This window comes from Panthera tigris, chromosome C2 (genome assembly GCF_018350195.1).
Source record: "Panthera tigris isolate Pti1 chromosome C2, P.tigris_Pti1_mat1.1, whole genome shotgun sequence".
NCBI classification, from domain to species: Eukaryota; Metazoa; Chordata; class Mammalia; order Carnivora; family Felidae; genus Panthera; species Panthera tigris.
Window position 1 is genome coordinate 136,224,403 of NC_056668.1, and position 25,951 is coordinate 136,250,353.

Below are 25,951 nucleotides of genomic sequence, written 5' to 3' on the forward strand. Positions count from 1 at the left end.
TTCTGGAATGGCTCAGGATTTGTAAGCACTGATAGAACTTCTCTTGTCATTTGGTCAAACATCTTTAAAGTATATGAATTGACTTTGCATCTGGAGTTCCAGATGCAATTTCCTTTACAAATTAGGGTATTATTTCAGCTCTTTAATCATGTGTTCCTTTCCTAGGACTAACATCCATTTGTTTCCTGTTCTGTCTTCTCTGAGCCAAATTTCGAGTTTATTTTATGATTGTGCATGAGAGCACAGGCATTGAAATATTTTTGCAACACATGTGTCATGCTGGAAATATTATGGCTTAATGTGGAATTATTTATTTTCAAGTTTAAGTTGTTATAGATGATGAACATTTAAAAAAAATCGTATATCCCCAAATATAACCATTCTTTACTGAAATGTTAAATGCCAGTTCTTTTTTTGAGCCATGAAAAGTTCAGAAGAGTAAAAGAAAGCAGGGACTATGGTAAAATTCAGTTATCTCTTTTCAAAAGTATTGTGAAAAATATATGATTCAGGACTACAGGATGTAAGGAAGACACTCGTGTAGAATGACTTTGAACTATTCCAGGTCACTAAGAGTTTAAAAAGAACTATAATTCCCATGCAAAACCATGTTTGAAATCTAAGGAGAACAGAAGTCTCAGGAATGACTCTTCCTGTCTTTAGGCAAAAGATTACCTGGGCTAATTCACAGACCAAGCCCTCTTCCTACATAAAAAAAACCTCGAAGAAAAGACTCTGCAACTTTCTTTGCAACCCTTAGTGTAATATTTGGGAGCCCCCACTGTTCTCCCTTTTTCACTGCACCTACATGAATTTTGTGTGTATATGCAAGGCTTGTGCTGACCATGCCTTATGTGCTTTGTATGGTTGATGCGGAGACTTCTACTTCCTCTTTACTTCTATAACATGGCCATATTTTTAAGGAAAAAAATATTAAGGCTGGGCTTTCAAAATGTATGTGGAATAAACAGGAGAGAATATAGAGAAGTTGCATGCAGTAACGAGAGCACACAGTTTTAAAGTAGGTGTATTTGAAGGCCAGATCCCTTCCTTCAAGGAACCAGAGACAATGACCAAGATACTTGGTGTGAATTTTGCTGCTGTTTCTGGTTTTTGCAACTGGAATAAGAGATGTAGATATTTTTTTAAAATAGGTATCTGCTGTGCCATGGTATATCTTTAGAATCTGGAAAAAAATGGGGGGGGGTATAAATTTGGCAGCTCTGTCTTGTAGGCAGTCTGCATGCTGGTCACCTCAACAAAGTCATTCCTCACTATTGTGTAGAGGAAATAGTGGACACAATCTCCCAGAGTTGAAAACCAGTTGAGAAGTTTGAGAAGAAAACATGGGATAAGCTTGAAAGCCTGCCTCAGCTGTTCAAGTCTTGCTGTGAGTCCTATCACTTCTTATTTTACATACACTTTTCCCCCCACTCTGGCATAGATCTGACTTCTCTTTAGAGTTGGGTTGTAAATTCTATGAGTGCAGGAACTCTACCTGGTTCTACACTCTTTATGCCCATCATAGAAGATACCATCTGGCATAAAACAGAAATGTGTTTAAGGAATCAGTTAAGCAAAAGATAGAATTCAGGAACTAAAGAGATAGAAAAAATTTTACTTTTTGTATCTACTTCCCTTAAATGCTAGAGTTTTCCTTTTTAGAACAATGATCACCACATTTTTTTTTAAAATGAGATATTCGTGGAACATAATCACTTTTTAAAACTACAATTTGGTGGCTTTTAGTGTATTCATGAGGTTGTACAACCATCCCCACTGTCTTAACTCTAAAACATTTTCATCAGCCTAGAAAGAAACCCTATATATAATAACAGTCACTCATTTGCCTCTCCTCCCTTACCCCCTGGCAATCACTAATCTATTTATTTGGATTTGGATTTCATATTAATGGAATAATGCAATATATGGCCCTTTAAATATGGCTTATTTCACTTAATTTTTAAGGCTCATCAAGATTGTAGCATGTACCACTTAGTGAAAAGGCTACTCTTTCCTCATTGAATTCTCTCAGCACCATTGTTGAAAATAAATTGGCCATAAATCTATGGGTTTATTTCTGGAATCTCAATTTTATTTCATTTACCTATTTGTCTACACTTATACCATTAATACAGTCTTTATTTCCATAGCTTTGTAGTTGTGAAATCAGGAAATGTGATCCCTCCAACTTGGGTCTTCCTTTTCAAGATTGTGTTGCCAATTAGGGGATTCTTGTATTTCCATGTGAATCTTGGGATCAGTTGGGTCAATTTCTGCAAAGAAGTGAGCTGTGATTTTCAAGGAGAATATTTTAAGTCTGTATATCAATTTATAGAGTATTCCCATTTTAACAATAGTAGTCTTCCAACCTATAAACGTGGGATATCTTTACATTTACTTAGGTTGTCTTCATTTTTTTTTTAATGAGACTCTTCAGTCTTTAATGTACTAGCTTATACTTCTTTTTGTTATACTTATTACTAAATAACTTGTTTTTGATGCTATTATAAATGAAATCACTTTCATAATGTCATTTTCAGATTTATTGCTCACGTGTTGATATGCAATTGATTTTTGTATATTGATTTTGCATCCTACAGATTTGCGGAATTCATGTCTTAGCTGTTATGGGAGGTGAATTGTGTGTGTATTCTCTTTCTTGCCTAATTGCCCTGGCCAGAACCACCAGTACAATGTTTAATAGATGTGGTGCAAGCATACATCCTTGTCTTGTTTCTGTCTGAGCACAACTTCTTAGAAATCAACACCATCTACATTTACCCCACCCTTTTTTTAAGTTCATCACACCAAACTTTTCCCAACCAAACTTTTAATTATAACTTCTGATGCATAGCAACATTCATTTAATAGCATTGAGGGGGAACGTACGATAAAATGCAAAACATATAACTTGTCTTTCAAACGCAACTCTTACTAGAGAAGAGAATGCCTTCTCACAGAGGGCAAAAAATGATAAATGTGAGAATTCAGCGTAAAATTGTATGAGCCTTCACATGACAGAAGACATTCCGTAAAAAATCATAGAAGGCACTGAGGAGATGTTTGATTTGGGTCTAATAGAAAAGGCAATACTAGGAAATAAAATGATGGAGAACTTAGGTTTTTAAGTGAGGTAAAAAAAAAATGTGTACAAAACATAGCAGTGGGAAACCATGAAGTATGTTTGAGGACATATAAATCAGGAAGCTTAAATTGTCCCTTGGAAGTAGTCATAAATGAGGGTCAGTAGTTTCCGGGATCATGAAGGGAGTCATTAACAAGGATGTTATTTAAAATAATTTTTAAATGGTGGGATTTATATAAATTTTTGAACTGGAGTGATAATATCTAAATTGCAATAGTATTTAATATGCACAAGGCACTATTCCATATATTTGATGTGTGTAGCAGAGGCTTTTAATAAACATTCACCTCTTTCCGTCAAAGGCTGCTTTTGGAGAATACCTCTGGTTGTCTATACTTGAACTCTTGAGGGTGCAGGAACTCACTAATTACACGTACAGGACAAAACAGAAATTCTGGGTAGTAAATGACTCTGGAAGCATACTTCAACCAATGGCAGATAAAAAAAAATTTCGCAGATACTCCGTCATCCTTGCCCTTGATCAGAAAAACTCTCAGTTGGGTTCCATACTGTCTCCTAGTGGAATGAAGTTGTAGTTGATCACATCAGTGGCTTGCCTGATATCATGCCCTTAATCTGCCTCCCTCTTTTATGTGGTTCACTCTCTCATTCTCCTGATATTTTTCTTAGAATCATTTCCCAAATAAACTCTTTGCACTTGAATGTATTTCTCAGGGTCAATTTATGGTAGAACACATCCTAGAAAACATGTGTCATTTCCTTTATTACTTACAGTAACCCTCCAAGTGTCTTCATTCTACAGAGGAGGAAGTCAAGGTATAGAGAAGTTTGGTCATTTGTTCAGGACACAGAAAATGGCATACAGAATTCAAACCTAGACTGTCGGTCTCTTAACTTCTATTAAATAAGAGGCCTTCTTCCCTCACAATGATAGAGTAATTCACCAGCTGCATTTTTTACACTGCAGTGGCTCCCATGTCCACAGATTGGGGATGGATAACCCGGTTGTGTGTGTGTGAATAACAGTGCATTAAACAGAACCAACTACAGAAGCTCACAGAGAAGCCATGTTTTAGCAGCCCCTCCCAGAATTTACTGCTGCCCAGCAGATCTGTGGGGGTGAGTAGGTATGTGGGGCAGGGTGTATCATAAACCATTTTTGTTCCTCATGCAAACACAAGTGGCTGAATCCAAAGACGTTCCTGTTTCTCTGGATGGTAACTGAATTGTATTGAGATCGTTCCCACCACTACTTGACCTTGTCAGTTTCACATTTTGCACCCACTTTTGGTGAGTCCTTGCTATAGCTTGGCCTTCTGACTTAAGGAAATTACAGATACTTGGGAGCCTTCAGGCCAAGGAGGTGTGAAAATAGAACGGGTGGTGAGAATCATAAACTCAGGGAGAACCAAGTTTTGGGAGCTAAGGCTCCTGAATGTGTCCACAATTAGTGTTGTCTGTACACTTAGATCCTGTTATTGGCTTGTGTATTGAGGGCAAACAATCCAAGCCTCACAAATAGGCATGAAAACTTACTGTTCCTCATAAGTTAAAGAATACTGTCATTATCTTGGTCAAGTTAACTTGACATATTTGTGTTACGGATTACTCATAAGTAAAGAGGACAATTAAATGTCAGTTGCTGTTGTTGAAACATGTAAGCATTTGATGGACTTTTGTTCAAGCATTATAAGATAGGGAAGAAAGCACTTTTTTTTTCTTGGAGCAGCATTTCTCAGAAAGGATTCCTCTCAATATCAGTTCCAGGAGATAGTAGGAGAGAAAAAGATTCTGGGGTCAAATAAATTAGGGAAGTGCTGCATATACTATAACCTTTTCTGGAGTGTTCATTTCATAATATACATGAACACAAAAGAGTTTGTAAAAAGTCCTGCAGGAAGAAACCACTTAACTAAGTATTTCCCAAATGTGTTTGACTACAGAACATTTTATTCACCTAAAAGCCATTCACGTTCCACAGGACTCGTTTTCTGTGCATATATTTTAGGAAACTATTCCAGAGCAAAGAAAGGATTGGGAGTTTTCTTTGAAAACAAAACAGAAAACAAACGGAATGTATTTAAGGTTTGAGCTATGAAGCATGTAAGCATAATTTGGTGGCTGCAAATGATTAGGAAAATGGTTTAATGAAAAACAGAGCAGAAGAAGTGAGAAACGATCTGAATAATTTTCTTGCAGCCGCATCTTGGTTTCCTAGAGTGCCATGTTGGTCCTGCTTATTTGACCAGATGTCAGTGCTTCCCTCATTGGTGTCCTGCTTGTCCTGGTCCTGTTCTTGCTCCCCAAGGCCCCTATTTACATAGCAGAATAGTGTTAGAAAGCAATGGATTATTTACTGTTGAATTTGGAGAACAGACAGAAGGGTAGGTTTTTATCATGAATCCCAGCAAACAGTTTTATTATTCCAGAGCTTTTAGTTTGTGTCCTCACAGGGGGATTCTTTACCCTTCCCTTCCGTCTTCCATTTCTTCCTTGCTAGATCCTCCTAGAAAGTTCAAGATGTCTTCCCTGTACCATGTTACAGATTCTGCGCTCTCCTGCTGGTACTACAGATGTGTATCCTCTGGTCCACCTATGAACTTAAACAAATATTGGAAGCACCTCTGGTTACTATGATCCTCCATGATACAGGCAGAAGATTAATGGTTTCTTTTGTTTATTTTAGCAAGCACTTTCGGTTCTCAACCCCATTCAGCTTATTCAAGTGTTTGTTGCTGTTGTTGTCTTTCTCCAAAACACCCACAACAGTGTACTCATTTAGCATTCTAGTGAATGAAATGTCCTCATTAATTTCATCTTTAAGTTAAGAGCTAAGCATGTTCCCCAAGTTTATTATTGCTCTCTCCAATTCCTTGACAACAAGGTTTTTACATTACTTATTAATAAAATAAAATTAAAAGTGTGCTTCAAAACTTTGGTGTCTTAAAGTATTCTCTCATTAAAATTTGATGACTAAAAGTATCCCTAGGGTACCTCTTTGGGATTTTACTGAGATAGGACTCTTAATAGAGTATCGTCAAAATAATTCTGGGCCAGGTATCTATAACAAATACTTGTATTTGTATTTTGTCTCTCATGGTAGAGAGTGGTCATTGGACATCTCAAAATGCAAAGACCAAACGCAAACATAATCCTTTTAAAAATCAGGAGCTTCGTCAAAATGTTCATTAGAATAAAGTCCAATTGCTAATACCTAATTCCTTCTACCATTAACATTGCCATTGTTAAAACCATAATAAGATGCTTATGTGAAGCAGAAATAATATCACATCCTCTTAGATACATGGCCTTCATGAATGAGAGTTGTACAATTAAAAACTGTTTTCTATAGCACCTATTCATTTAAAACATCATCTACTCTGTTGGTATTCTATTACTAAATAATCTTCCTCAGCCATACCTAACCAGCGTTTCTGGCATGAAAATGGAGCCACATGTGGACTTATATATTTATGAGACATTACATCAGAGTTGGTTTAATAGCCATTAGAATAATAACATTATCAAGTATTTTCTTTTTTTGTTCTCCTGTGTAAACCTAGTTTATTTTATTCCTAAACAATGGGATCTGCTTTACCATAAACCAGTTGGATTAACACCATTTGTGAAGCCATAGGAACCAAACTTCAGTGACAGCAAATTTAATAGGATTGCTCTTAAAAATGGAAAGTGACTTTTAAAATGGCATAAAGAAGGCATGACACAAATGTGAATTGGGACACATCTTCACTAGAGGCTTGCATAAGTATTTAGATTTCTGATTTCCAGATGTCAAACCGGTAATATATTCCTTTCAAAATTGTATTATAATTACCAAATGTGTCAGTCACTCTTGGCAGCTGGTGGGTAGGTACACTGCATTTGGATCTAACTTCTGATAAATATATGGTGTGAATAATTATGCATTATATGGGGATTGAGTTTTTCTAAAACTTGCCTAGTTTTCTTTTCCAGAAAATTACTGGGGATGGATTTAAGAATGGGTTTTCTTTTGGATCATATTGATGAACTGGATAATATTTTAACTCTACAGTGCTATACAGAACTCATTTGTAATGGTTTATATTTTATGCAGTACATCAGAGCCAGGTATACAAATGCAAGATGAATATTAGATAGGATCTCTGTTCAAAAAAAAATAAAAATCTCTCTTGATATTCTCAGTCACTTTCATGAGCATGTTAATCCCATGATTGTTCCTCCTGAGATTCATTACCTGTCCATTCACACTTTCGCTTGTACCAGAAGGAAAATGCATCTTAGAATATTTGGGGAGAAGATATGATAGTGTACTTCTCCTTGTGAAAATGAAAAGAATAGGGATGCTTTCTCACTGTCCCTTCTATTTAATTGAGAATGTGAAAGTCCTGGGTACCTGCCCTTGTGTTAGGACTAGAAAATGTTCTTCATGGAGCTTTAGAGTGCTTTTGTTACTGCTGCACGCCAGGCAGGTATGGGTGTGAGTAGCATCAAGTTTTTTCAGTGTCCCCACTTCCCAACTTATGAAATACTTAAGTATTTAGTTTGGTAGGTTTTTCTTCCGTGGAAATAATCTCTAATATATATTTCCTTAATCATACCTTACTTTTTTGCTTCTCCTGATGTCCTTAAACAGGTCAGCCCAATAGCCATGTGGCTTTTAAACCGTGAGTTCTGGGGCGCCTGGTTGGCTTGGTTGGTTAAGCGTCTGACTTTGGCTCAGGTCATGATCTCACGGTCCATGAGTTCGAGCCCCGCGTCGGGCTCTGTGCTTACAGCTCAGAGCCTGGAGCCTGTTTTGGATTCTGTGTCTCCCTCTCTCTCTGCTCCTCCCCTGTTCATGCTCTGTTTCTCTCTGTCTCAAAAAGAAATAAACGTTAAAAAAAAATAAAAAAAAAAACCAAAAACATGAGTTCTTCCCTGGCATCAAAGTTAGCTACATCTTGAATGCTATCCTGCCATTCATTCTGTTTCCTGATTTGTTTCTGGAATCCTTGGATCCTGATCCCTGGGATTATTTCCTGACCACAGCTTTCTACTTACCCTCTTAAAGCTGGTAATCGATGTTATTCTTTTAATATTAGACCTCATCATCTCTATTCAGTTAGGCATAAAGGCCAATTCCCCATGCTGGGGTTATTTCCCAGGAAGAGTAGCCAACAACAACAACAAAGCAAATATACTTCCTCAGAAGCCTCCTCCGAAAGTCTGCACCAAAGTGGGTTCTATTGAATCAGGGGTCGTGTGTGTGTGTGTGTGTGTGTGTGTGTGTGTGACAATTTTGTCATCAAACTCTGATTCTTTGATTCTTTACTTCTAAGTACCAGAGCTCATACCTCCTATTTTCTGCTCCTTTTAATTCAAAGTAGGCTTTAATGGGGGCGCCTGGGTGGCGCAGTCGGTTAAGCGTCCGACTTCAGCCAGGTCACGATCTCGCGGTCCGTGAGTTCGAGCCCCGCGTCGGGCTCTGGGCTGATGGCTCAGAGCCTGGAGCCTGTTTCCGATTCTGTGTCTCCCTCTCTCTCTGTCCCTCCCCCGTTCATGCTCTGTCTCTCTCTGTCCCAAAAATCAATAAACGTTGAAAAAAAAAAATTAAAAAAAAAAAAACAAAAAAAAAAAAAAAACAAAGTAGGCTTTAATGGTTCCATTGGCATACAAATTGGAGTTGTGTATTGCAGTGATGACTAGTTAGGTATAAATTGTATAATATTGTGGCAAGAGATCAGATTTGGGGTTAGAAATTATGAAATTTGGGTCTGGATTATTGCTTTATAGTCTCTGATCTTGGGCAAGTCATTTGAACTCTTTCAATCTCATCTATAAAAAGAAAATATTAACAACAGTGACAGTAATACCTAACTTGCAAAATAGTTGTGAGGAATCAAAGAAAATTGTTTTTGTTTTTAGAAAATTTATTTTTAATCATGAAAACAATTATTGACAATTCTAAACTGATGGGTTTTATTTTCCATTTACTTCACCTTCTAATTGGCGACACGGGACCATCTTGTGGTTTCTGTGAGGTACATCCTTTAAGCGCCTGCTAACTCGTGATCAGACCAGAAAGATCTGAAAATGTTGCCCTTTCTGTTCTCAGTTGGGTGAGTTCTGTAACTCCCAGCCTGTGCAGGTGAGGGTCCCTATATCCTGGATAGGTAGTGACATAGCAAGACTTCAAATGAAGGTACAAGGAGATACAAGTATGGGTGGTCACCTCTTGTTATGGAAAGACAACAAGCCTTAGAATCAGACAGACCCTAAAGTGAAGATTGTCTCTACAAGTTTACTGTATAATCTTAAGACTTGCTACTTAACCGGCTTCAACCTGTTTCCTCAGTGATCAAAATGAGGAATAAGATCCATTTGTAAAGTAGCATATTGAACAATTAGCCCATGGTAGATAGGCTTATTATTCCCATTCATGGAATGTTTCTATAAAAGTTTGTGAAAAGTTTTCTGGCTTAGCTTCATGAGAGGTATTTAACTTTGAGGTATGATAAATGCAACAGGCAGCCTAGAGGGCTCCCATACCTAACATGTTGCTTTCTCTAATACACTCAGGAATACTCCCTCAGGGGGAATGTGAAATGATTCAACCAAGAGCTTAGTGTGTGGAAGGGCTTTAATGTTCCTTTTTAGATGGATGTGAACCTGTACTTACCTCACCAAAGGAATAAAGAGAGCATCATTCAGGTTTGGGGGAGTCTACATGGAGCAGGAATTTGGCAGCAGAGATCTTCCAGAAACTTCTAAAATCCTTGGATGTAGGAGACCACGTACTTTTAACTTACAGGGGACAGAAGAAATAAGGGAAACTTCCTAATGGCCTTAAAATCTTAACTAAATGAGGCTAGATTTGGAGGCAGAAAATCTAGATTTTGAATCTTACTGCTTCCAGGTTTTATGATCTTGGGCAAGTCTCTTAAACTCTGTGAATTTACAAAGGGAAAATGGCACTACCACTAATAACAATAATAAAATCACTAGTAAAAATAATACTAACTCATAAACTTTGTTGTGAGGATTAAAATATGTGAGGTATTTAAAATTTCTATTTAATAGGGATAAAACAAATTATTGAAAACAATAGTATACATTGAGAGGTCTTAATTTTTGTTCATTTCATTCCCTCTTGTGATAAAGAGAACAACATTCCTGTGAACCAACTCCCTTTTTATTCTCTCCCATTGCTGGGTGTTTGCCATTGTATTGTTGCTATAAACATTCTTATGCATGCTTCCCAGAAGCCATGTGCTAATTTTTCTCTAGGTTACTGCTTTCATCAAGGTTCTATCAGGAAATCAGAAGCCTCTTAATGCAATATAAATATGAGGGTTTAATACAGGAGAGTAGGGTCTTACACAATCATTGTAAGGACAGGCACTGAAAACAAAGTACATTAGAGAATGAGCTATGATAAAATAAATTCTTCAGAGAGATTTTCTGGCTTCTTGGAATTTGAGATTATCAAGTCTTGAATAGATATTTGTATATCTGGCTATATATGGCTAAATTTCAAAAACCGTGTTGGAAGAAATTTAGTGCATTCATTGGCTGAGACTCTAAGAAAAAATGAATCACTATGCAAAAAAAAATCAGTATGTAAAAATAAACTGTTTAATATATACATGATCTAAATGACAAAGCAAATGAGATGGTATCTATAGAAATCAATTTGTTTTTATAGTTAAATTTTCAATTAAACTTTACTCTTTTTTTTTTTTAAGGACAATAAAAGGATGAAAGGAGGGACTATTTAACCAGAGGTGACTATAAGAGTTGTGGAGGCAGCTGAAGGGCTTGGGATGGCTCTATAAGAGATAAGTCATGGATTTGAGTCCTGATTCATCAATACACAACCACTCTACTTTTTTAGAAAATAGTATCACCTCTCAGTATCCAATTTTCAACCTTAAAAGATAGGTACAATATCAATTTATTTTTTATTATAACAAGAACATTATTGGTAAACTTAGAGTAAAAAGCACATATTGTTATGTAAAATAAAAATATGACTAAAACAAAAGCTCCAATTTCATACAATAATGGCAAGGACTAGTCAATAGGACCTCTTAATTATTTTAGTATCAAGAAGGACCAGGCTTTTAGCTTGAAGCAGGAAGTGAAAAAAAGATGAAATGGAGAATATGGGGCTACTTGATTCTTAGCATCTGTCTCTTCTGAAACGAGACTTAGCTTTAAGTTCAAACGGATAAAGCAGGATAGTTAAGACAGATTTGAAGCCTAATATTTGTGAAGACGTAATGACTTTGCTTTTTGCAAAGATTTACTTAATGCCTCTGATTTGCTAGACTCTGTTAGGCACTGGGGAGAACGGGTGAACAGCGCAAAACAAATCCTCGATCTTACAGTCACACGGTCCTATGGGAAATTCATAGGATAGTCTGTTGCTGTTTTCAAAGGAATTATGTCTGGGGCGCCTGGGTGGCTCAGTCAGGTAAGTGCGGACACCGTTGAGGTCATGATCTGACCATTGGTGAGTTTCGATGCCCACATTGAGCTCTCTGCTGACAGATCAGAGCCTGGAGCCTGCTTTGTATTCTGTGTCTCTCTCTTTGTCTATCCCTCCCCGACTTGTGCGATCTCTCTCTATCAAGTAAATAAACGTTAAAAAAATAAAAAGGGAATTATGTCCTAGTATATATTAGGTAAAATTGAACAGACCTTTCAACATAATAACTGAACACTAGTTTCATGTTGAATGAATTAAGAATTGGATCAGTGCTGAGTATTTAAGAAATTTTTAAGAATGGTAGGACCTCTGGACGGAAATGAACAAATACTAGCTCTTGATTTAGTTTCAGTTCTTTATTTATAAAATAGGGATGAGTCTTCAAACTGCCCCAAATATTTAAATATCTCATTGTATCCTGGAATACATTGTATCCTTGAATGAGATGGGAAAACTGTGAGATACATAGATGTATAATCTACAAATTCTTGAATTATGATTTGGAAGTGATAATGATTAGATTAAAAAATTTCAAAGGAGAATTTTTATGAAAATAGATAGCCTTTGCCTTTGGTTACATTTATTCCCCAATTTTTTAATTTTTTTTTTTATTAAAAAAAATTTTTTTTTTTTAACGTTTATTTTTTTTTGAGACAGAGAGAGACAGAGCATGAACAGGAGAGGGGCAGAGAGAGAGGGAGACACAGAATCAGAAACAGGCTCCAGGCTCTGAGCTGTCAGCACAGAGCCCGACGCGGGGCTCGAACTCACGGACCGTGAGATCATGACCTGAGCCGAAGTCGGACACTTAACCGACCAAGCCACCCAGGCGCCCCCCTCCCCTGATTTTTTTAAAGAGTATATTTATTTGAGAGAGGGAAGCAGGGAGGGAGAGTGTACACATGTGGGGGGGGGTCAAAGAGAGCAGGGGAGGGAGGGAGGGAGGGAGGGAGGGAGGGAGAGAGAGAGAGAGAGAGAGAGAGAGAGAGAGAGAGAGAATGAATGAATGAATGAATATATCCCAAGCAGGTTACATGCTGTCAGTGCAGAGCCTGATGCAGGGCTCAATCTCAAAAGCAGGAGATGAGATGAGATGAAGACCTGAGCCAAAACCAAGATTTGGACTCTTAACCAACTAAGCCATTCTGGCACCCCCATTTAGTCCTAAATTTAACCAGTAATTTAAATGAGTATATAGGCACAATTATTAGATTTTAGGTGACATTTACATAAACTGTAAATAATACAGTTCATTAAGAAAAACTTCGTGCAAGTATCTAAACAAAGAAGAATGATCAACTGAATAAAACAAAATATCTAAAAATAGCTGCAAATTTCTAGGTTCAGGACAACCAACCTGCACAAGAACCCACAGAAGGAAATCTGACTCTAACTGGTTACTTAACAAGTTACTGAATACTTACTATTTGCAGAACTGCTACATTTGGTAAATTCAAAAGTAAACACTATGGTGTAGCTTTCAAGAAAATGAATATTTTTTCTGCATTAATAGATGTGAAGTTATTCAGGACAAATGTATAATTTAGTTTTCTGTTCTTAGGAGAAAATAGAATTCTGTCACTTGGAGGTGTTCTGTATTAAGAGGAACAAAGATAAGTTGTTCACTTTATGTTAGAAGGGAAAAAATTGAAGTCAGACGGGTTAACTAAATAAGCTAGATTATGTTAATCTTGTGGCGTAAGGACAACATTTAGCCTTTTTTTAAAGCTTATTTATTTGGGGGAGATAGGGAAAGGGACGAAGGGAGGGAAGGGCAGAGAGAGAAGCCCAAGCAGGCTCTACACTGTCAATGCAGAGCCTAGTGCAGGGCTTGAACTACCAACTATGAGATCATGATCTGAATCAAAGTCAGATGCTTAACCAACTGAGGTGCCCAGGCACCACAACTTTTTTAGCCTTTTAAGTCAGGTATCAAAAGTGGAAGCTTTTAGGATACCATGTCAGTGAGCCTGGACTTAAGGAAAGGTTTCAGCCCTTGTATGACATTGGAGATCTCCGTGAGTAATCAAGGACAAGACTAGTCTAGGTTCTGGAAAAGTATGTTAGAGATTGTGGGAAACCAGGGCTTCTGGCAAGACTGAGCTGCTGGGGCTCTTGCCAAGGACCACCATATGCTAAGATCATAGCAGTGCAACTAATCTCAGACCTTACCTCCTAATAGGTGTGGTGCTCTTAAGATGTTGTCTGTCTTGGTTAGGGTTGGATGGAGGACACTGAATTTGTGTATATTTAGCCTCAAGGACTCCATCTGAGTGGGAAAGGAGAAAAGGAGCTGTTCACATTCCTGATCAAGCATTAAGTGGCAAGATGCTCTTTTGGGATTTATTCAAGTAGGAGTTTTATGACTACAGAGCTTGAGTTTGGAGAAATGATTGTTGAATTTATGAGCATTTGGACTAGATGGATATTAAGACACCATTCAACTTCATTCCATGATTCCATACTCAACGTATAGGTAAGCCTAACTCTCTTGATGCCTTTTATTTGCCTTTATAGTTTCTCTTTGTCCTGGGGACTTTGCCAATACTTTGAGACAAATCATTTCATAAGCACAAATGCAGGAGAAGAATTTTTCCTTTTTTTTTTTTTTTTCCTTTAGAGAGATACAGATGACCTACAACATTTGGCAAGCACATGGTTTCTGGCACAAAGTAAATTCAAAGAGGTTTTGTGAACAGTAAAATTCAGTCAGTTGGGAATGAAGAACAATATACTTTAAAGAATACCTAAAAGCCAGATAGAAAGGAGGCAATGGGATAGTCTGTTGATCTCCTTGGTATACACAGCTGTGCTCAGAACAGATACCATGAGGGTAGTGGGTCTGAGAAGATAAGGCTGCTCTCCTTTTATTGAGCAGTTCTATTGAGCAGTTCTATGGGGAAGGTCAAAAATGCTAGTAAAACAGGAAACACCTGAGTCAAATTGTATAGGCAACAAGGGCTTGTTCCTGGATGCTAATGAATGTTATTACAGAAGATGGCTAAAATGAGAATATTACCCACTAATTAATAGGATATGCTGAAACATACCACAAGGGAGGAATTGCCTGTGCTAAATAGTATAAAAGAGATGGCCACTGGCAAATGGTTCCTGGTAAAGAGTTACCTACATTATGTATAAACTCCAGGAGATATGGCTTCAAGCGTGCCCTGAATCTTTAATTGAGAAAACATCATTTGCACAGGATAAAATGTGATGGTACACCCATTTGTCTTTTTTTATTATTATTACCTACACAGACCGTTGATTGTGAACCATTTGAAAAGAATATGTTGCACTAACTTGTTATGATCAGATCAGCTCAGTGATGTATGTGTCTGAATTTGCTACAGAAGTCAGCAGGTTATCTCTGTTCTCCATTATCACCTTTGACTGTAGTCTAATTGCTAGCTGCAGTTACGTGGAGCTTAAACTAGGTTGATTCATTGCTGTAATTCCCAGAAAAGCCAAGAAAAATCTATTTCAATGATTTTGGAAGTGGGACCTAACTTTTCTTTATTGTAAATTCAATTTTTATTAGATTTACCTAAAAAGTTGAGAGAGGGGGAGAAGATGGTCTTGGTAGGATAGAGGAACTAAAAATGGAGGAAAAAAAATTGCTGAATGAAAAGGATGTTGAGAGACTGATACAGCAGTTCATAGATTACGCCTCAGACCTAAAACTCTAAAGTGTATTGAAGTAAATATATTAAAATTATTCTAATGGTGATAAACTATGGAACTAACTTATTAGTAATTGTAAAAAGAACGTGTATCTTTCTCTTATTCTTTCAGATTCCAAATCCCTGTGGTGACATCTTCCTAATTTGATGCTATTGTTTGGTTTTTGTTTGTTTACCCTATACAATTAACTGGTCCACTAGCTTCTATCTGTTTCTTTATGGTTGTTATTAAATGTTCTCTGGTTATTCTTTCTGTTGTCCCCTTAACCTTGTGCTTTTTATCTTCATCAACATCATCAAACTCCTTTTTTGTCAGTATTGATCAGAAGCTGCCCTTGCTCATCTTGCTTAACTTCTCATACCATTTACTTCTGTTTGTCATTCTTATCAGATCCTGTGGCTTCTATACCTATGTACCCTTGAGTTGGGACTTCCTATATAGGAAGATCTATTATTTGCTTACTTTTAAAATACTGGAAGTTTTTACGAATCTTAGTCTCTCTCTTCTCAGGCTACAGAGTTTCTCTGAGAAAGCTCCTAAAATCCCATGTCTTCAGTTATCTGTAGGAGAATAATGGCTGGTAAAAATTCATCTCCAGATCACATTGATTACCTGACCTTCAGACTGGCATACGATCAGATTCATTTGGCCTGTGCTCAGACATCTGAAACCCATTTTGTTCAAAATTAAACGTCATCTTTTCCCTGTTTTGTTTATTCTCTTGGTTCCAGAGCTAAGTGACTGGCTCCGTGGTCTACTCAATGCTCAAGACCCAAATTTCAATGTCATCTATGAGACCTTCCTCTCTCTGCAATGAACATCTAGTTATTTTACATTCTGTTTATTCTGTACCTCCTAACTCTGTCTTGAATCCTTCCATTTCTCCTATTTGCCCTAAAAATGTTGGAGATTTCTGCAATAGTCTCTTAAATATTTTGCCTCCAATCTTACCCAAACTTAAAATAGCTCAGATTGCTGGATGATCTAACTTATATGCAAATCTAGAATATATTATTGCCCTGCTGCAAACCCTTCAGTGGATCCCCTCAGACTTAAGTTTACTGACATTGTCTTCAGCCTTCATTTTCACTCTGTTTAATTTTCAGTCTGGTCTTTTGCTTGTTCCTTCCCTGAAAATTCAGTCACTCTGAATTTCTTAAAAACTTCAAATCATTCTCATTTCTGGTGCATTGTGCATGCTCGTTCCTGTTCCTGAATCACTCTACGTTGTTTTTCTTCTCTGTTTTTTCCACTCTTTGCCTGATCAATTCCTAGTCCTGACTCAATTCTTACCTTATGTGACATGTCTCTGATCTATTTTAGCAGTTCTTCTACATAAATTCTGTGTTATTTGCTTTATGCTATATTATAATTTCCTACTTACTCATCTATCCCTCTAATAGGATTTGAACTCCTTGAGCTCAGGGAGTGTGCCTTTCTGCCCTTTCTTCAGTGTCCAGCTTACTAGCCAATAAATATTTGTCGAAGGAGTAAATGTAAGCAGAGTCCTGAGTGATCACAGCCTCCAAATTCAGTGGATACTACTAGAGTTTTACCTACCATATCAAAATAATCTACATTTTAAACTGGAATTTAGAATGAATCTGTAATGACTCTACCTTCCACATCTTACATCCTACTACTTCCTGACATATCATAAAAAATACTAAAGTAATTGATTGGACATGATAACCATCAACATGAACTCTGGCCTTCAATTTCTATGTTACTTACTATTCTCTGGTGGTGATATGGTGATATATACCACATCTGTATCCATTCATCCATCGATGGACATTTGGGCTGTTTCCATACATTGGCTATTGTTGATAGTGCTGCTATAAACATGGGGTGCATGTGCCCCTTCAAAACAGCACACCTGTATCCCATGGATAAATACCTAGTAGTGCAGTTGCTGGGTCATAGGGTAGTTCTATTTTTAACTTTTTGAGGAAACTGTGTGCTGTTTTCCAGAGTGGCTGTACCAGTTTGCATTCCCACCAGCAGTGCCAAAGAGATCCTCTTTCTCTGCATCCTTGCCAACATTGGTTGTTGCCTGAGTTGTTAATGTTATCCATTCTGATGGGTGTGAAGTGGTATGTCATTGTGATTTTGATTTGTTTTTCCCCATACAGGCACATTTTAAAACAGAATAATAAAGCAAAATCCCATGTATCAATCCTATCACTCAAATATTAGAACATTATCAATATCGTTCAGGACACCGAGCCCTCACTCAGATTGTAATTTACTTCCTCCTACCTCGGATGTAATTATTAACCTGAGTTTTATGTTTATTATTCTAGTGCTTCACTTTAATTATTAAATATATGAGCATGAATCTTTAAATAATGGATTATTTAGGTTTTTCATGTTTGGGGTATTTGTATAAATAAAAATATTAACTGTGTTCTCTTATGACTCCTTATTCTCAATGTTAGGTTTCTGGAATTCAGCAATGCTATTAGCTGTAGCTATAGCTAACTCATTGTCATTTTAAAATAATTCCATTAAAATGTAAATTATATTAGTATTTATATATGTGTGTGTATGTATGTGTGTGTGTGTGTGTGTGTGTGTGTGTGTATATATTCCCCTCTTTCAGAATGCCTATATTCAGATCCATGAACAAAATTGTACTGTAATTTTTCTTTAAAATTTCCTTTTACTAGTGTTCTTGGGTGGCTCAGTCATTTGAGCATCTGACTTGATTTCAGCACAGGTGGTGATCTGAGGGTCATGAGATCAAGCCCCCATGTGTGGCTCCATGCCGAGTATGGATCCTGCTGGAGATTCTCTCTCTCCCTCTACCCCACTTATGCTCTCTCTCTTTCAAAAAAAATTTTTTTTCTTTCCATTAAAAACATATATTTCATATACATATGAACATATATATTATAAATATAAATATGAATGCATATTATAAATATAAATATGAATTTATATTATATAAATATACACATTTATATACATTTTTTCCATTCCTCTTTTGGGATGTTTGTATTCAGGCTCATGAATATAATTGTTCTATAATCTTCCTTACTACAAAGTGTTTTATTTTGATATTATCTCCTGATTTGGTGTCTGTTGCGTTAACCTTATACAGTGAGTTGGAGAATTATTTTTTTCCTGCTAAAAATAAAGGGTAATTAAGTTTGCCTCTAAAATCATACAGGTCTGGTGTTTTCATTTAAGATAGTTTTCAACTGCAGGTTGAATTAATGGTTCCAAGACTATTTAGGTTCTCTATTATATCTTGAGTCAGTTTTTATAATTTACATTTTTCTGGAAATTCATTCCGTAAACATTTGAGATATTTATGCATAAGTGTTTCATAATATGCTTAATATTTAATCTCTACTGTATATTTTTATTACTACAGTTAAAGTTAGCCAAGAGGCTCATTTATTTTATTAGTCTTTTATTTTTTTTAAGTTTGTTTATTTTTGGCAGAGAGAGAGAGAATCCCAAGTAGACTCCATGCTGAGCCTGACAGAGGGCTCAACCTCACGAACCATGAGGTCATGACCAGATTTGAAATCAAGAGTCAGATTCTTAACTGACTGAGCCATCTAGGCGTCCCTATTAGTCATTTTCAACCAACCAATTTTTATCTTTGTTTTTCCTCTCTATTAATATAATGCAATTTCCTTTTTTTTGGATTTATTTTCTTTTATTTTCTTCTGGATAAATTATTTTTGCCTGTCTGCTATCTTAAGTTGGATGCTTGGCTCATTAATTTTCACACTATTTTCTAATATATATTTATAAACCTGTATGTTTCCTTTTAAAGACTACTTTATATCTCATAACTTTAATGTATGGTATTTTTCTAATGGTTCAGTGCTAAATATTTTCTTACTTATAAATTCTTTAACATCAAACTATTATTTAGATGTTTTAAAAAATTTTTTTAGAATTAAAAAATAGATTTACAATCATGATTATTAATCATTAGTTATTAAGAATTTTAATAACTTTTCACAATATATACACTGTACTTAGAGAATATAGTCTTTTTAAATTTTTTTTTAATGTTTATTTATTTTAGAGACAGACGGAGCACAAGTAGGGGAGGGGCAGAGAGAGAGAGGGAGACACAGAATCTGAAGCAGGCCCCAGGCTCTGGGCTGTCAGCACAGAGCCTGACACGGGGCTTGAACCCATGAACGATGAGATTGTGAACTGAGCCGAAGTTGGACACTTAACCTACTGAGCCACCCAGGCACCCCGAGAATATAGTCTTAATGATACCGATTTTAAAATTTTCTCACACTTTGTGGCAAGGTAAATGTTTGAAAAATATTCTACTTTAGTCAGTGATGCATGAATTGTTAGACTCGATGTTATACATGTTATTTAGTACAACCTTGTTCATTGTGTTGTTTTAATGTTCTAAATTTTACTTGTTTAATGTCTCTTATTTTGACGTTGGGTTTTTTTCTTGTGTTTGTGGCTGCTTTTATGTAATTTATTTTGACCATGTTATGCTTATAGAAGTTTCAAATATCTCCCCTTCCTTTTAATCCTTCAATGGATTAAACCTTTTATTAATGTATGTCGTGTTTATTTAAAATCCTTTTTGCTTTAATATCTATTTTGTCTCATTGTAGTAGAGCAAATATAAGTCGTCTTTTCTTATTTTACCCAGCATATCTTTTCCATTATTTTACTTTCAGTACTTTTGTGTTTTTAAAGATTACATGTATTCTTGTAAAGAACATGTAAATTATTATTATTGTTTAAATTTTAAACGAAAAATATGTTAATGGGAGATATATTAGATCATTTTGTCTTTGATTATGGATTTAAAAAAGGTTTCTAAAATGTTTTTGTGGTTTCTGTTTCTTCTGCTTTTTCTAATTGTTTTGTCTTGAATTTTAAGACTGGTTGAGTTTGTTGTTAAAATAGTGGTTGTGGTTATCATTTAATGTTTTCTTTATACATATATTTGTTTGGTAGTCACCCTGAAAGTTTTAATACGCATATTTGACTTAGATATTCTGGGGTCATTTTCCTTCTGCCTGAAGTATCTTTTACCATTTAGTAAGGATCTATTGGTGAACATTTCAATGATTTTTTGTTTATGTTTAAAATTTTCATCTTTCCCCCTTACTTTTGAAAGGAGATTTTTATTTTATTTTAGAGAAAGCTAGTGCAAAAGGGGAGAGGGCAGAGGGAAAGAAGAGAGACAGAGAATCCCCCTTATTCCCATGACCCTGGGATCATGACCTGAGCTGAAACCAAGAGTCAGAAACTCGACTGACTGAGCCACCCAGGTGCCCCTTGAAAGAAAATTTTGGAGAGGATATAGTTCTAGATTTCATTTTGAACCTGTGATTACACTGTTTTCTAGTATCCCGTATACAGTCAGTGGCTAAGTTGCCAGATATTTGTTGGTTTACTATTTTATCTCTTTGACTGCTTTTAAGTCTTTCTCAGTTTTATTATGGTGTAAATACATGTAGATGTTTTGTATTTATAATGCTAGACATTCCTTGGCCTTCCTTGATTTGAGTATTTGTGTCTTTCATTGGTTTAGAAAAATTCTCTTCATTCATTTCTTGGAACATTTCCCATCTCCTATTTTTTCTCTCCTCCTCTCTGTAATTTCAGTTAGTTTTGCAATAGACTAGCCCACACTATCCTCTTTGATTTTCAGTTTTCCCATTTTCCACAATTTTGCCTTCTGGTACATTTTTTTAAACATGTTTGTTTCTATATACCAGTTCACTAACCTCTTAATTTGCGTCTTATTTGCAGTTTATCCAATTCATTGAGTTTTTACACTCTTCTCATTTGAAGAAATTCCATTTGTTTCTTGTTCAAATTACCTATTTGTTTTTTTACTGCTTTTATGTCTTTAGGATCCTTTTTAGAACCTCATTTTTTAAATATAACATAAACATACTTACTGTTCTGTGTCTGATAATTTTATGTTTGTAGTCTGTGTGATCTGATTTGTTTCTTTGGGTATTTGATAATTTTTCATGGCAAAATTATTTTCTTCACGTGCTATCAGTATGATAATTTTTAGGCCTGGTTAAAGTGTATTCCTTAATAATTTTTCATTGTGAAAGTATTTTTCACATGTTATCTGTATGATAATTTTGAAGCCACGTTAAAATATGTTCCTCTAGGGAGAGTTATCCTTTACTCCTGCCAGGTTCCTAGAGGCAATACTACTGAGAACCACTGCCAGTAAATGAGTATTCTTCTTTGGGTACTCTGAAGCATCCAAGTTGGATGAATACTGGCCTCCTACCAGCATGTAACTAGAATTTTCAGGGAAGATTTTCTTTCTTTTTGATTAAAAGCTAAAGTAGACAGGTAGTCCCATTTCCTTCTTCTTCAAACAGTCCACTGGACCCCCGAGATGCTGAAGGTATCACTTTTTGAGAGTCTTGGTTTTCTGTCTTTGTGTGGGTATACTTGATTCAAACTTCCATAGGTAGTTGATTGCTTCTGTATATTTTCTCGTAGACTTCTTATTAAACCCTGAAACGTTGGCCGTCAATTTCATTTCAAACTTCTAAGGGTCATGCTTTTTCACCTTTAGATGAAGCAGTTTGAGTGGGTGATCTTCTATAGCATGACTCTCAATAAGTGTAGGTATGGTTTTTTAATAATCTTCAAACTAGGTATTTGATGATGGATTAACTGATAGCCTTAATGGTAAAAAGAGGAAGTTGACATGCCAAACCTTGTGAAGACTGCCCTGGGGGACTTTAGCAGAGAGGGCTGCCTTCGCTGGCTGGTGCTCATTGCGTGAGAACAGTTGATTCATCCTGAAATGGGGGAGTATACTCCATGGAAGGACTTGCAATTCTGTCATTTCATAAACAAATGCCAGATGCTGGTGATAGCAAATGCGTTGCTTCTCCCAGGTAACATCTTACATATTAAAAGAATTCACTTCGGGAAAATACCTTTACACAAAGTCGAGAGTAAAAATGTGAAAATGCCAGGCACTCCAGCAAAACTTTTATGCAGAAACCTTACTTGATGTTACTCAAATTATGCCTTGACAGTAAAGCCAATCCATAGCTATCAGTGCTGATGCAGAGATGCCAATATGTCTTCATTTGGGGCCAATAGATGTTGACCTAGTCACTCTAGAAAAAGTGCAGCTTCATTTTTCCAGCTATCTCCAGAAATTAGTGACCATAGTTAACAGGAGGTCATAAAAAGAGCCTACCACAATATTGGTACGTAAAAGAAAATTTAAATAAATTGAACTAAAGAATTACCATTGTAATCATTTTATTATTCTCCCTTTATAGACCTTGAGTAAATGAAACTGCTTTCTTTGCTCTGTAAAGATAAGCAATTTCACTCCCTGGTCTGAATAGCATGGCACTGATGAACAGCTGTGAATGAATCAAGTACAGGGTAAATATACACGACAGCAAATGATTTTTAAGCTCAACAGCCCATGAACAATAACTGTAATTAAACTCACGAAAGAACAAGAAAAGAGAAAAGATACAGAGTGGAAAAAAACAACAACAACAAAACACCACCACAGTAGCAAAACAGCCTGTAAAGACTGAAGGAAACCAGCAGAACACCAGAGAATTGCTGAAGCTACTTTGCTTTGCATTCACCATAATTGATCATTTCATATATCAAATATTCCTTTTCCTCCCAAGGGATCTGAATAAAGGCTAACTTCTTCATGGTCAATATGTCCTTGAATATATTTACTGGATTTTGGAGTATATAACAAATGAGCTAGAAATAAAGCATACCTTATGTTTCTCTCATTTTTTTTTTCTTTACGTAGTCATTTTAGCAGGCAATTTTCTGCGTTTAATAGAAATACAGCATCTGTAGGTGTCTATAGTGGGATAGTTTGTCATTTCCCTTGTTTGCTCCTAGCTTCTGACATTATTTATCTAGTGTTTTTCTCCCTTGTCTCATTTTCTTGTCTTCCTGTCACTCTTTGTGGGATGGGCCTGACAGTTCATTGATGTTCTTATAGAACCTGAGGATGGTATTTTCCAGATGGAACATTTAGAGAATATTGAAAAGTCACAAAATACATATGCACACAGCAGTGTGATTGGTTCCATAAGAGTGCATGTAAATCGAAGGTTAACATGCCAATTTAAGTAGCCATTTCTCTTTTTGTTTGGAAAAGCAAAGTTTTTGTTTTTTAATTTTTAATTTACATGTAAGTTAGCATATAGTGCAACAATGATTTCAAGAGTAGATTGCTTAATGCCCTTACCCATTTAGCCCATCCCACCTCCCACAACCCCTCCAGCAACCTTCTGCTGGTTCTCCATATTTAAGAGTCTCTTATGTTTTTTGTCTCCCTCCCTGTTTTTATATTATTTTTGCTTCCCTTCCCTTATGTTAATTTGTTTTGTATCTTAAAGTCCTCATATGAGTGAAGTCATATGATTTTTGTCTTCTTCTAATTTCACTCGGCTTAATACTATTTCCATCCACGTAGTTGGAAATGCCACTTCTGTCTTATTAATGTGAAGGAAAAAGATTTTTATTTTTCTGGCTTTTCCTACAAAAATCATCTTTCCCAATGTAAACTTGATCAGTTTCAGGAAGCCATAATAATCCAGCTGCAACTAATGGAGTATGTGAGAAAGATGTGAACAAAAATCAAATCAATGCAATGCAAAGGGTGAGAATACTATCTTGTTCATAAGCAGTGGGAAATGTGAATCTACTTCTCTCTTTTGTGAAATAAATCAAATTGAATAAAGTCATTTTAAATTAGCCAATGATAATCTCTTTCTGATGTGGCCATGACATTAACAGAAATAATAGGAAAAGGGATTCAATCTAAATTGAAAACAGTCTGAACCAACCAGTGCTTTATTGTCATTAAATTTTCTGTTTTGCAAGAGGCTGGCCCTCAACTCTGTGGTATATTGAGCAACCTCTGCAGATTTTTGTCAGTGTTGTATTGTCATTTTGGAGACATGGTACAACGAGAAGATGCTTGGGTTCTCAAGACCTGTGATCTTGATTTAAATTCTCATGGGACCTGGGTGACTTTAGTCATATTACAAAGATTCCCTGAGATTTCTGTTGCAAAAAATGAGGACAGTGGTAACTGTTGAGGAAAATTGTGCTGAGGATTTCATATACATACAACATAGTAAATTTCTCGGCACTTGTCTGGAGCTCACTCTGTTTTAACCGCAGTGCTTTCTCTCCTTGCATCCTAACGATAATAGCTAATGTCACTCAAACACTTATGTGTCAAATAATTCTCATTATTTCATTTATTTCTTAGCACATTTATTATATCCATTTTAGATATCAGGCTACTTTGCTTTTCATTCTCCACTTTAGATTCATTTTTACCCTAGAGTGATTTGCCTAAGAATGTACTGCTGGGGAGTGTTAGCGGAATCAGAACTCAGGTTTATCCTGTGGATAACATACTGAGGAAGGACATTAGGTTTGCTTCAGTCAAAAGTACTCTCTTTCTTCCTGAACAATGTGTTTGCCTGATTCCTGGCCTCTCTAGATGACCTACTGGCTCTCACAACATCTACTGCCCTGTATTTGCTACCTATTGGTGTCTAAAAAATTCCTAAAAAACTGAATGATTTAAAACAATGTATATTTATCATCTTGCAGTTTATGTTGGTCAAGAACCGTGGCATGGCTTAGCTGTGTCCTCTGTTTCATAGTGTCTCACAAGCCTGCAATCAAAGTTGGCAGTCTCAACTGGGGAAGGATCTGCTTCTAAATTCACTCATTAATTATTGCCAGCTTTCAGTTTTTCATTAGCTGTTGGACTGAGGGCCACAGATCCTCACTGGCTTGTGCTCACAAGCCACTGTTACAGGCTGAATTGTCCTCCCTCACTCTCCAATTGATCTGAAGCCCTAGCCCCCATGTGAATTTGGAGGTGAGGTCTTTAAGGAGATAATTAAGGTTAAATAGGTCACCCCTAATCCAATAAGACTGAGGTCTTAAAAGAAGAGGAAGACACACCAGAGTTCTCTTTCCCCATGTGTGCACAAAGGAAAAGCCATGTGAGGACAGTGAGATAGTAGCCATTTGCAACTCAAGGAGAGAGGTCTAACCAGAGACCAACCCTGATGGTACCTTGATCTTAGACTTCTAGTCTCCAGAACTGTAAGAAAATAATGATCTGTTATTTAAGGCATTCAACCTGTAGTATTGTTATGGCAACCTGGGCAGACTCATACAGCCACCCTTCAGTTCTTGCCATGTGAGCCTCATCAACATGGCAGTTTGTTTCTTTAAAACGTACGAGCTGAGAAGGCAATAGAGTCTTTCAGCAAGACAGAAGTCACAATATTGGAAAGCTAATCACAGAATTGATACCCCCTCAGGTTACTCCATTCATTTAATTCAAAGCAAGTTACTCAAAAGGAGATTCCAAAGGCTATGAATACCAGGAGGTATCGTGTTCATTGGGCCCATTTTAGGAGCTATCTACCACACTCACTGAACCTTAGGAGGCATGCATAAATTTCCGGTTTGGAACTTTGGAACTAATGGCCAATAGCCACTCTTGAGTGCTACCCAATTCCCTCTGAATCTGAGCATGCTGTGACTCCCTATTTGTTTACTCTTTTGGAATTATGAAGTTCTAGGGTTACCCTTCCCAGAGGACTCTTCCTGGCATTCAAATGAGCAGTGAAATAGAGCCCTGTCCGCTCTGAGAATTCCTTTTG